The sequence below is a fragment of the Gastrolobium bilobum genome, unplaced genomic scaffold, assembly GCF_033153095.1.
Source record: "Gastrolobium bilobum isolate Gb01-03AN ecotype WA unplaced genomic scaffold, APGP_CSIRO_Gbil_v1 utg410687, whole genome shotgun sequence".
Classification (NCBI taxonomy): Eukaryota; Viridiplantae; Streptophyta; class Magnoliopsida; order Fabales; family Fabaceae; genus Gastrolobium; species Gastrolobium bilobum.
In genome coordinates, this window is record NW_026897515.1 from 21,938 (window position 1) to 34,497 (window position 12,560).

At 39.3% G+C, this 12,560-nt stretch overlaps 1 non-coding gene across 1 annotated transcript; it reads right to left on the reverse strand.

The window, feature by feature from the left end:
• Window positions 1-6,542: 6,542 nt before the first annotated feature.
• Window positions 6,543-6,649, reverse strand: LOC133307583 (small nucleolar RNA R71). The gene has a single exon (XR_009751047.1). It is a non-coding gene; the product is annotated as a small nucleolar RNA R71 (small nucleolar RNA).
• Window positions 6,650-12,560: the final 5,911 nt, after the last annotated feature.

Genomic DNA, 12,560 nt, shown 5'->3' on the forward strand with positions numbered 1-12,560 from the left:
ATAAGGAGAAGAGGGTATGTATTTGTTGACAGTTTCATACCCATATGGTTTATTGCATGTGTATTCTGAGATTATAGTTACTATAGAAGGGAAATGGTAAAAATGGGAATACTAGAAAAATTTGGGACTTTAGGATGTGGAATTATTTTGTTAATCTAAACAGCTAATTTATAACGCACATAATTTAATGCTCAAGATTAGTATTAAAGTTGTTGTTATACATAATAATGATTTGATAATTTTTTGCTAAATTTTTTGAGTCATCTTTCTTGGGGACATTGTTCTGATTCAAAGTGTTTCAGATGAAAAGTGTAGGCATGTTGCTTATTGTGTAAAGTAATATCTTGTGATGGAACTTTGTGCAACCTAATCGGGAGGAAGATAAAACCATGCAATTTATTAGTGTTTTACTTTATTGTTGGATGGGCTCAAGTATTAGATGGTGTAATTAGGAAGAAGCATTTATGTACCTTCATTTATTTTTACCTTCTGATTGATGGAATTTCAGGGTAAAATAGTAATAGAGAATATAGATTAGGAGATGGGGATCTCTTATAATTATCTTTGTTGTGGAAGGTCTGGGAGCTAGTTTATTGGCAACAACTACAAAGTTGTGTTGGCTCTATGGTTTCACAATAGTATACATGGGGTAGCAATAGTAATTGAATTTGAATGCTACTTAGCTTAACCCCTCCAGTCTTGACTGTAGCATTATCTTACATGACACCCCGTAAAAACATATGACATTACACATATATTTTGTAAGCTTAAAATGGCAAATTCAATGTGTTATATGACATTTTTTAATAGGAAATCTTGAAAATTGAATGTTGCATCCATGTCTACTTCAATAATATTTGCATGTATTATAATGTGAAATTTTTGTGTAATACTTGTGGCAATCCCAAATTGTGTAGCATCAAAATTAAACAATGGCCATCAGAAGCTTTGAAACACTTCCATGTTGACAATTCGTCCGAACCAATTCAGAACTGTTTAATGGAATCATAATTCTGTTCACCAATAAGTAATAGTAAAATATAAGCCTGAGATTGTGTACGAAGGCTGGAATTGAACATATTTTGTGTTTAACGTGTACAATGCAGATAAATGAAGATTGTATGGTCTGCAGTGTCTGTTTGTGTTTCTATTGTTGCTCTATATACTAGGCTTCTTCATTTTGTTCTTCTTTTGTTTTGTAAGTTGTGGATTTTTGTAGTAATGTGAATTAAATTTTACCTTATTGTGTTAGATCGTGGCAATGAACAATGGAATGGAGTTGGGTGTCACTGTTGTTCTCATTTGTCATTTGTAGTCTTTGAATCAGTTGACTTTGGTTTTATTGAGAATTTATGCTTTGTTAGTAGCCGAAATTGAAAAAAGAAAAAATTCAAGGAGAGTCACATGAGATTTTTGCAGTAGGGCTCCGATAAGGGAAGTTAATCTGCATAGAATAGTGTATATTACTGACACAACTTGTATTGAGAATACAAGGATGGATAAAAGATCTTTTCATAATTTGTGTGACTTACTTAGTAGTAATTAGTAACTTAGTTTAATTTTCAGTTGTAACTATAGTTAAGCGACAACCCTCTTCCCTTCTCTGTAAACAACCATCAAGACTCCTCACGAGCAAATACCCATCTATCTCCATTTTCTGTTTCTTTTTGTAAACTGTCTTTTAAATTAATATAAGTGTTTTTCTCTTCGTTCCAATTGTTATCTCTTGACTGAATCTCGGGTCTATGTGATCTCAATTGAGAATAATTATGTTTAAACTATCAGCCATGAGCTGAACTATCTGTGGAACGAGTAAACTGTGAAACTCTTAAAGAAATGTTTTCAAAACTCTTGACCGACGCTTTTTGTATTTCTTTGGCTAAGTAAGCTATATTCATTGTGCGCCAATGGAAATTGGGTACATACTGAGAAAGGAACTTTCATAAGGAAGGGATTTCAGACAGCTTAGCCATTGGGGGAAGGTAGATGTCATGGCAAAAACGCTATTGGTCACCTTAGGAATAAGGGGCCAACTCGTCCATTTTAAGGTTCTGAACTAAGTACCTGTTGGAGTCAAGGGAGCCATAGGAATATGGAAACTTGTGAGCCATCTAGACCATGAGCTGAGGAATCAGAGTTGGCAGGCAAAGAAACCGGGACAAAGCCAAAAGGTGCTAAGTCTTGAGCAGAGAAAACAGCCCCTTTAAGAGTGAAGCAGTGAATCCGTTCCTTCTGTTAAACTGTTTTAACCACCACCTTGTTGTCTCTTGATTATAGTTATTTCTGTTTTAGTAATTTTATTTTATTTTATTTAGTACTTATAAAAACTCCAATGATTGTTATCTCACCTTCTTCTAAACAGGAAGGATCACATATGTAACACCCTCTTTATATACTCAATCCATAGGTGTTAACATTGCTTAACTTCATACTTAGCGCGGAAGACTTATTCTAAGCGTGGTCTACTTTGGATTCTAAGAGGGATTAATTTCGTTCTTCTTCCCTCCATGCTAACAATTGTAGTTATCCATTTAGTCATGAGTTCTTAGCGTCTACGGTTTTTCCCAAAGCCTAGGGTACATTATGTCATGATTCGTGTTCATAGGAATTTCTAACTCATCTTGTGATCTACTTCTATCCATCCTTACTTTAATCACCATGTACAGTTTTATTATTAGGTCCTCCTATTATTCTAAAATTCCAGCCACACATGCAATGACCTTTGAGTTCTTTATGAAAAATTCCTACAAGTTAAATATCCCTTCTTGGTTTCCTTAATTAGTCGTAGGTATCATGGTGAAGTCTTAGCCTTATTCATACCCCCTAATGCATTAGGTGACATATAAAACTTAATCAATTACCCATAAATAACAAGGCATGGCCGAAATCTATAAATCCTACTATTTAATTGCATAGTCCATAAAATATTAGGCCCTTTAAGTTCAAACACTCAAAGTATAATACCTTAACCGCAGGTTAAATGTCTAAAGTAGCATAAGTAAATAATCTATTACAATCATCCAATTATAAATAAAGTGCATCACTCAATGCATAGGGACTCAGTATAGTCATAGCCTCCAAATAGTTCAAGCCATATAACATGCATAGCCTGCTTAATCTGTCCTTCATTATAAAGCTTAAAAATTTTATCCGAAAGTGACTGCGTAGCATCATCTTTAAGCCGTACCAATCTCTTGCTTTTCCTTATCCACTTGGTCATTTTTACCTGAAATGGGGATCCCCAAAGAGGGGTGAGATTGGGGGTCTCAGTAAGGACTCACAGTTGGAGCAACCTCCAAACCATGATGCTCACTCCTGCAACTGTCATATAATAACATATACAATAATAGAATTGAAAAGCATTTGAAACATAGTTTGGAAGATAATCATGCTTTCAAATCATCATACCAATCATGTCATGGCAATTACTCTCCATGGTCTTACGGACGAATACCCAGGGTCCTCGTCAGGTTGCCTCTGTGGTATTAGTGCACAGGCCATCATAACAAATCTTGCATGAACAAAACATTAGTTCCAAACAGCCAAACATAACACTGTTATGCACCATATAACAGATTGCAGTCAAACCAACACTTTACATAAAGAGGGTGGCAACCATAGGGAAACTACTACAATAACCATAAATCACTTACATAGTGGTCTTGTGTTTTTAGTCTCCAAGAGTTCGAGTTCGGCTCTAGTCTTCCCTTACACCTTTGGTTCGGCCTAATAACATAATGAGACTTAAGAGATGATTCTAAAAACTCACTTGGTCTATAACTCACATTTAGGTTCGGCCCCTTTAGGATGTAGGTCTTAGAAAATGATTCTAACAACATGGTTTATGCATAGCATTCTAACATTTCGGTTAACATGTAAATCCCACAAGGTTTTCCTTTCTTTTAGTCCTCAAGAATTGAATGAGGGAAGAAGGTTTGTATTCCTTTAGCCTTTATAAAACGAAAATATTTAAGAGGGAGATCATAACTTAAACATGGAGTCTAAGGGACCTTACCATAGAGGATGATGTTCAATGGAGTATTTATTCTACCAATATTTCTTCTAAGTGTCCACCTTCCACGAGTTAGGCGATAAGGAGGCTTGGAAGCTATTTTTGATGTTCCTTTACCCACAGTATGTTAATGGCCGAAGCCTTAGATGGGAGGAAGAGAGGTTGGTTTTTCTTGTGGGTGCTTGTTCCTTGGGGAGAAGGCCGAAGCCTTTGAGAGGGAAAGAGAGAGTGTCTTTGTTTTCCTTTGGTTCCTTGCTAATCTTGAGAGTGTGAGGGAGTGTGTACGGTTTGCTTGGGTCTTATTTTTTATCTAAGTCCTCTAATCATCACACCTAAGAGGGGGAAGAGTTAGGTCTAGGTTGAGTGTGTGGGTTAGCAAATCTCCCACCTTGTTCAAGTGTCATACGCATGAGAGGGACTCTTGCATTTCTTACCTAGAAACCAACTCATCATTAATCACTTGGGAGTGATGCGTATAGGGAGGAGAGTTCTTGCATGTCATGCCTTGGTTAGGGAGATTCATCATTATTTGGGGAGTGAGGCGCATGGGGAGGGGAGTTCTTGCATGTCATGCCTTGGTTAAATGCTTTAATCATTACTTGAGAAAGGTTGGTTAGTGTGTAAGGCTTTTGCCTTTTAACTTTCCTTAATTGAAATCCTGGGAGAAAATGTCATTGTGATTTCCCAATGCATGGGGTTGGGGGTCACCTTGAGTGTCCCATACTCAACGTAAAGTGTGTGGAGAAGCCTTCCCTTTTCATGATAATTATTGTGCCTAGGGAAAAGGGGAAATGTGGCTCCACCTTTTTAATCATAAATGGGGAAGGTTTAGGTTTATGAACCCTTTGGTGTGCGCCTAGGGGGAAGGGAAACTGAACCTACTTTTAATGAGGAAAACCTTGATTTATGATCCCTTAGTGTATCACCTAGGAAGAAGGAAAGACACTTGTCTTCTTGCTTCTACATGGTCGCAGCTTTGCCTTGGGAATAGTCAAGTTCCATTCCATTCCTTTTCCTTTATTGGTTGCATGTAGTGGCATCCATTCATCATGTGCCACGTCACTCATAATAGGTCCATGGACTTTGGACTTGTTTCCCACTAGGGGTCCACGGTTTTTGGGTTCCTAATGGGGTGGGTTTGCTTTGCATTTGGGCCAAGGTCACACTAAGTATTGGGTTCGGCCCACTTGGTCTTTTGGTGTTGGATTTCCATGGAAATAAATAAATGGGCTTACTCTTGTTCCTTTACATGTTGGGTTCGACCTAAGGAGTCTATTTGGTTGGGCTACTTATGTTTACCATTAATGTGGGCTTAGCCTAATATTATATAACTTCAAGAGCCATGCGTTTGGGCCATTGAGGCCATTACTTGGTGTGGGTTTATCCCATCATGCTTGGGCTTTTAATTTGTTCAACCATACTTAACTTGGACTATTCACATATAACTATCATCAATTAATTTGCCCACACAAGATTCATTAATAAATAAGGCTACATAATTTAGGGTTATTACATCATACATAACGCAGCGAGCAATTGTTTGCCATCAGGTTGAACCTACTGTTCTTGAGGAACGTTGTCAAGACAGTAGGGAACGTTTGACCAGACAGTTCATTTACTAACTTTTCTTCTCATTTTCACTCTTTATAAACAGTGATAAAACAATAATTAGCACTCTATCCTCGTGGGAACGATAATTTGGGCATTAATACTCCCTTTATTACTTGATGCGTGCACTTGCGCACTTGGGTTAGAACTGAGGGACGAATCTGTGTTCTGCAAGAACAGAAGAACGTCCCCTATCAGAACTTATATTTTTCCACCATCAGCAAACCACACAACAAGTTTTTGGCGCCGTTGCCGGGGATAGAAACACTAACTGTTGTTCTTATCATTGTTTTCTAACACATATACTGTATATCTGACTTTACTTTTATGTTTTTTTTTTCTTTATCACTGAATCTACCGTGCATATATATGCCCTATGCTATTGGTTTATGAGTGAAGAGTTTGAAACAGACTCTAACCACTCCATTGAAGTATCTGAGTTTCTCTTTGCTCCTGAGCCAGAACGTACATTCCATAGGAGAATAAGGAACCTCAGGGAAAGATTTCCTGAAAACATGGTTGATCACAATAATAACAATGAAGAGGTTCCCCCTAAACAGAACTTCAGAACTTTGGCTGCTCCTTTCAGGAACAGATCAGATAGGGGAGTAATCCTTCCCCCTGTAGAACCAAATTTTGAACTAAAACCTATATCATGTTCCACATGATTAGGGAAGCAGGGGTCTTCAATGGACTCCCTGTAGAAGATCCTTACACACACCTCACAACATTCCAAGATATTTGTGATAATTTTAAAGCTGAGGGTGTAACAGAGAAGAGCATGAGAATGAGGTTGTTCCCTCACTCCTTGGGTTTAAAAGCTAAAACATGGATGAAAACTCTCACCCCTGGATCAATCCACACATAGGAAGAACTCTCTAACAAGTTCATAGAGAGGTTTCTCCCAATGTCTCGACAAGCTGACGTTAGAGCTGAAATCTCTAACTTCAGAATGTTTCATAGAGAAAATCTCTATGAAGCATGAGAGAGATACAAGGACATCATAAGAAAATGTCCAAACCATGGGGTAGAAAGCTGGGGAGTGCTACAATCTTTTTATAAAGGACTTGACCATACTTCTCAATCTCACCTAGATTTTGCTGCAAGAGGATATTTCTTTACAGGAACACTTGAATCAAGATACGAAATCATAGAAGGGACTGCTGAAAGATGTCTCCAATGGCCAATAGACAGAGTGAGCCCAGTGAGGAAGCCAGGCATGCTAGAACTGGATAAACAAACAGCCATGGAAGCCCAGCTGGCATCACTCATGAATGAAGTGAAGAACCTGAAAGCTGACCAAGCAGCACCAAGGATGGAAGTCTTACAACTCACGGCAACTGAAACAGAATCATGCTCAGCCTGTGGTGACCTTCATGACTCAACAGACTGCCCATCCACTGCATTGGTGTGTTATGCAGAAAATTTTGGCAATAGGAACTTCACCAGAGACAATCAACAAGCAGAACAAAATACACATTCAAGCCCTGGAGAAACTATCATTAAGGATCAGAACCACAACATCCAATGGAGGCCACCCATTAACCAGAGACCATTCAACAACAATCAGCAGCAGTATCAGCAAGGTAGCAGCAGTGGAAAGTTTGAACAAAGAAGAAACAACTACGTTCTGTTCCACAGAGATGACCAACGCATCAACACCCTGGAAAATATGTCAAGGAATATGTCACCAGGAATGATGCAGTGGTCAGGAACATTGAGTCCCATCTGGGGCAGATTGCGGCCAACCTTCAAACCAGAACACAAGGATCATTAGCAGGGAATACTGACGTTCCTTCAACAACCTTGCCAAAAGTAACACCTATCTCCCCTTCAGAGCAAATCAAGGCTGTCACCTTAAGAAGTGGGAAAGCCACAACACAACCCACAGTTCAACCAAAGGAAAAGGAACAAACTGAAACACCTGAAGCAGCCCCAAAAGCACAACAACAATTACCAGTCACGGATGAACAGAACCCAGAACCTAAAAGGAAGCCAACAGCCAACCAATCAGTCCAACTCAAAGCAGGCAAATATCAACAAAAATTTCGTTCCCTCAAAGAACAAAAAAGCAATAGGAGGATAAGCACTTTGGAAAGTTCCTGGACATTTTAAAACAACTTCACATCAACATTCCTCTGGTGGACGCACTAGAACAGATGCCCAAGTACGTAAAATTCATGAAAGATGTCCTCTCAAAAAAAAGAGGAATAACGGAATATGAGACTGTAAAAATGACACAAGAGAGTTTCCAATACTTAGGCAGATTCCCACCTAAGCTTCAAGACCCAGGAAGCTTCACCATTCCTTGCATTATAGGAACACGTACCAAGGGAAAACCTTGTGTGATTTAGGGGCCAGCATCAATATCATGCCCCTATCTGTCTTCAAACAATTGTCCACTGGACCAGCTAAACCCACCACGGTGACCTTGCAAATGGCAGACAGATCCATAGTCAAGCCAGAAGGAAAGATTGAAGATCTGCTAGTCAAAGTAGATAAACTTATCTTACCTGCTGACTTCATCATTCTGGATTATGAAGTTGATGTTGACGTCCCATCATTCTGGGTAGACCGTTCCTAGCAACTGGAGGAGCAGTTATCAATGTACAAAAGGGGGAACTAACCATGAGAGTTCATGACAATGAGATCAAGTTCAATATTGTCAAAGCAATAAAGTTCCAGGATGAAGGAGAAGACTTGGAAGAATGTTCTGCTCTCACTTTGTTAGACAATCAGCATAGCAGAAAAACAGAGGAAGAAGAATACGAGGAAGAAGAAGAAGACCCACAACAGGAAGAGCAAAGTTGCTATCTGCAAGAAAGAAGGCCTGAACCTTTGATAAGAACTGAAAGGGAGAAGCAGCTCAAAAGACCTTCTTCAGAAAAACCTCCTGAGTTAGAACTAAAACCCTTTCCCCAACATTTGAAGTATGCATATCTGGGGAACAACAACACCCTTCCTGTGATCATTTCTTCATTTCTTACCAAGGAACAAGAAGGACTGTTGCTTGACAAGCTAAAAAAATACCAAGGAGCCATCAGTTGGACTTGGACCATAGCTGATCTCAAAGGTATCAGTCCCTCATTTTGTATGCATAAATCCTAACAGTTTTTCAGTGGAACACCAAAGAAGATTGAACCCTATAATGAAAGAAGTGGTGAGAAAGGAAGTCATCAAATGGCTGGATGTAGGGATCATATACCCAATATCTGACAGCAGTTAGGTAAGTCATGTCCAACGCGTCCCCAAAAAGGGAGGCATCACAGTGGAAAAAAATGAAATTAATGAGCTGATACCTGTGAGAAAGGTTACAGGATGGAGAATCTGCCAAGATTACATGAAGCTTAACAATGCCACCAGGAAGGACCATTTCCCACTCTCTTTTACAGATCAGATGCTGGACCACCTAGCAGGAAAAGAATACTTTTGCTTCCTTGATGGATATTCGGGGTATAATCAAATTGCTTTGGCACCAGAAGATCAACATAAAACCACCTTCACCTGCCCATATGGAACGTTCGCTTTCAGAAGGATGCCCTTCGGGTTATGTAATGCTCCAGCAACGTTCCAGAGGTGTATGTTCTCAATCTTTTCCGATCTAATAGGTGAAGGAGTAGAAGTCTTTATGGATGATTTTTCAGTACTGGGGACGTTATATGATCACTGCTTGGACAATTTAGAAGAAGTCCTTCAAAGGTGTCTGTCCTCTAATCTAGTGCTTAATTGGAAAAAATGCCACTTCATGGTGAAAGAAGGAATAGTCTTGGGACACAAAATTTCCAGAGAAGGACTGGAAGTGGATCAAGCCAAAGTAGAAGCTATAGCAAAAATGCCACCACCAGTAAGTGTAAAAACCTTGAGATCTTTTTTAGGGCATGCAAGCTTTTACAGAAGGTTTGTTAAAGATTTTTCCAAAATAGCTAGACCTTTATGCCACTTATTAGAAAAAGATATAAAATTTGAGTTTAACTCTGACTGTGTGAAAGCTTTTGAATCTTTGAAAAATAAGCTCATTACCACGCCTGTCATCCAACCTCCAGACTGGAACTTACCCTTTGAACTAATGTGCGATGCAAGTGATCATGCTATTGGGGTAGTTCTGGGCCAGAGGAAGGACAAACTTTTTCGTAGCATATATTACGCCAGTAAAACTCTAAATGAAGCTCAGGTGAACTACACAGTCACTGAAAAGGAGCTATTGGCTGTAGTATATGCTTGTGAAAAATTCAGGCCTTACATTTTAGGATCAAAAGTTACTGTCCATACTGACCATGCAGCTCTCAAGTACCTCTTCTCAAAAAAGGAAGCAAAACCAAGATTGATAAGATGGGTCCTACTGCTACAAGAGTTCAATCTGGAGATCAAAGAAAGAAAAGGATGTGAAAATCAAATTGCAGATCATCTGTCCAGATTGGAACACATTGAAGTGGGGCTACCAATCAAGGAAACGTTCCCTGACGAACAATTGTTTGTCATTAATCACATAGAGACAAATGCTCCTTGGTTTGCTGATATAGCCAACTTCCTTGCAGCAGGGCTGGAACCTTATGAGGCGAATAAAATGCAGAAGAAGAAATTTTTTCACGATTGCAGGAACTACCTCTGGGACGAACCACTACTGTTCAAAAGATGCGCAGACCAAATGATAAGAAGGTGCGTCCCAGAAGAAGAACAACCTCAAATCCTTCAACACTGCCATTCGTCCCCATATGGAGGACATCTAGGTGGAATCAGGACTGCCTCCAAGGTTCTTCAGTCAGGTTTTTTCTGGCCTTCCCTTTTTAAAGATGCACTTCAATATGCAAAAAATTGTGATAAATGTCAAAGAGAAGGTAACTTGACTAAACAAAATGAAATGCCCCTCAATCCGATCCTAGAAGTTGAATTATTTGATGTTTGGGGCATTGACTTCATGGGACCTTTTCCTCCTTCGTGTGGGAACAAATTCATATTAATGGCTGTGGATTATGTAAGCAAGTGGGTAGAAGCAGTTGCTTTACCCACTAATGATGCTAAGGTGGTTATAAAATTTTTAAAGAGGAACATATTAACCAGATATGGAACCCCACGTTGTCTCATCAGCGACGGAGGGAAACATTTCATCAACCGCCAACTTGAGAGGTTGTTGGAGAAATATGGAGTCAAACACAAAGTTGCAACCCCATATCATCCACAAACCAGTGGTCTCTTTGAAGTCTCTAACCAAGAGGTTAAGAGCATTTTAGAGAAGGTAGTTATCCTTCTCGAAAAGACTGGTCTCTCAAGTTAGACGAGGCATTACGGGCTTACAGAATAGCATATAGAACACCCTTAGGGTGTTCCCCGTACAGATTGATATTTCGCAAAGCTTTCCACCTCCCCCTCGAACTGGAGCACAGGGCTTACTGGGCATTCCAAACCCTCAACATGGATGAAAAAACAGCTAGAGAGAAGATATTGCTGCAACTCGAAGAATTAGAGGAGTTCAAAGGGAACACATACGAAAATCATAAATTGTACAAGGAGAAGATGAAGAAGTGGCACGATAAAAGGATCAGGAACAGAGATCTAAAAATCGGTCAGAAGGTGCTACTCTTCACCTCTAGACTCAGACTGTTCCAGGTAAACTCAAATCAAGATGGACCGGGCCATATCAAATTATTAACGATGCAGGAAACAGAACTTTCGAAATCCAAGGTTCAGAACATGCTTGTTCCTTCAAGGTAAATGGGCACAGGTTGAAGCTATACAATGATGAAACCTTTGATGAAAAAAAAGGAAAGTATCCCTCTTTCTGAGACTCCTTGAGAGGTAAGTACCATGTCTAGCTAAAGACATTAAACTAAGCGCTGACTGGGAGGCAACCCAGTAGATACATTTGCTCTCTGACAAAGAGCAAAGTTTTGGGGTGGTTATCCATAACCACATAGCTCCCGAAAAGGAGGGAACGTCTGATGTTCCTCTCCAAAAAGTCCAAATAAAGTACGTTCCAGGAACGTAGTTTTGGGGTGGTCCCTAACCACAGACCTCCACAATGAGAAGGAGAAACCCTCCTATTTATCTTAGCTTAACTTATTTTAAATTATGTTTTAATTTAGTTTATTTCCGTTCCCTTGTAATTAATCTTTTTGCAATGAAAAAGACTTTTTTTGATCAAACTGTTTGGTATATACATGCATTTGTCAAGGATCAAAACAGAATCACACACTCACCTCACCCCCATCATACACCATCTGGTCAATCAAAAGAACAAGGAGCGTACTCAACAATGAACAAAAAAAAGGACAGAAGAAAAACAAAGAAAAAAAGGGGAACAACCATTCAATAGAATTCAAGAAAAACCAGAAAACCTTCCTCCAAAGGGGGAAAAAGGTTCAAGAAAAGGTGTTCCCTCAAAAACAGAAAAAGTCCAAGTTCAAAGACATAAAAGCTAAATGTTCCTTGATCCCACAAATCAGACCACCACTTCTTCCACATTTCCATACACTTACCCATCATAGAATCCTTGGAACGGAAGACAGCTGTACTTCATAGGAACGCAGCAGAAAGGCAAGTTCTGAAGAATCACATCCAGGGATGGACAGAGCAAACACCAACCCATGAGTGACAGTGAGACAAAAGATCAGCAACCTTATCTTATCTGAGGACAGAATCCTCTTACTGTTTAATATGAAGAGTAGTTCATTTTTTGAAAAGTTCATGGTTGCTCACTGGCTCAAGGTCCTTTCTGTTGTGCTATTCTTTTAAATTGGGCAGACTAATACAATATTCCTGAGTTGTTTGAGGACAACCAAAAGTTTAGTTTTGGGGTGTTTGATGGGACGTAAAATCGTTCCCATCTAAGCCCATTTTGATGGCAAAATACCATATGTTCCCTCATCTGATGAGCAACTTCAGCATGAAAATCACTTGTTTTACACATTTGTGACAAAAACACAGTGGGGAACAGATGGTAACG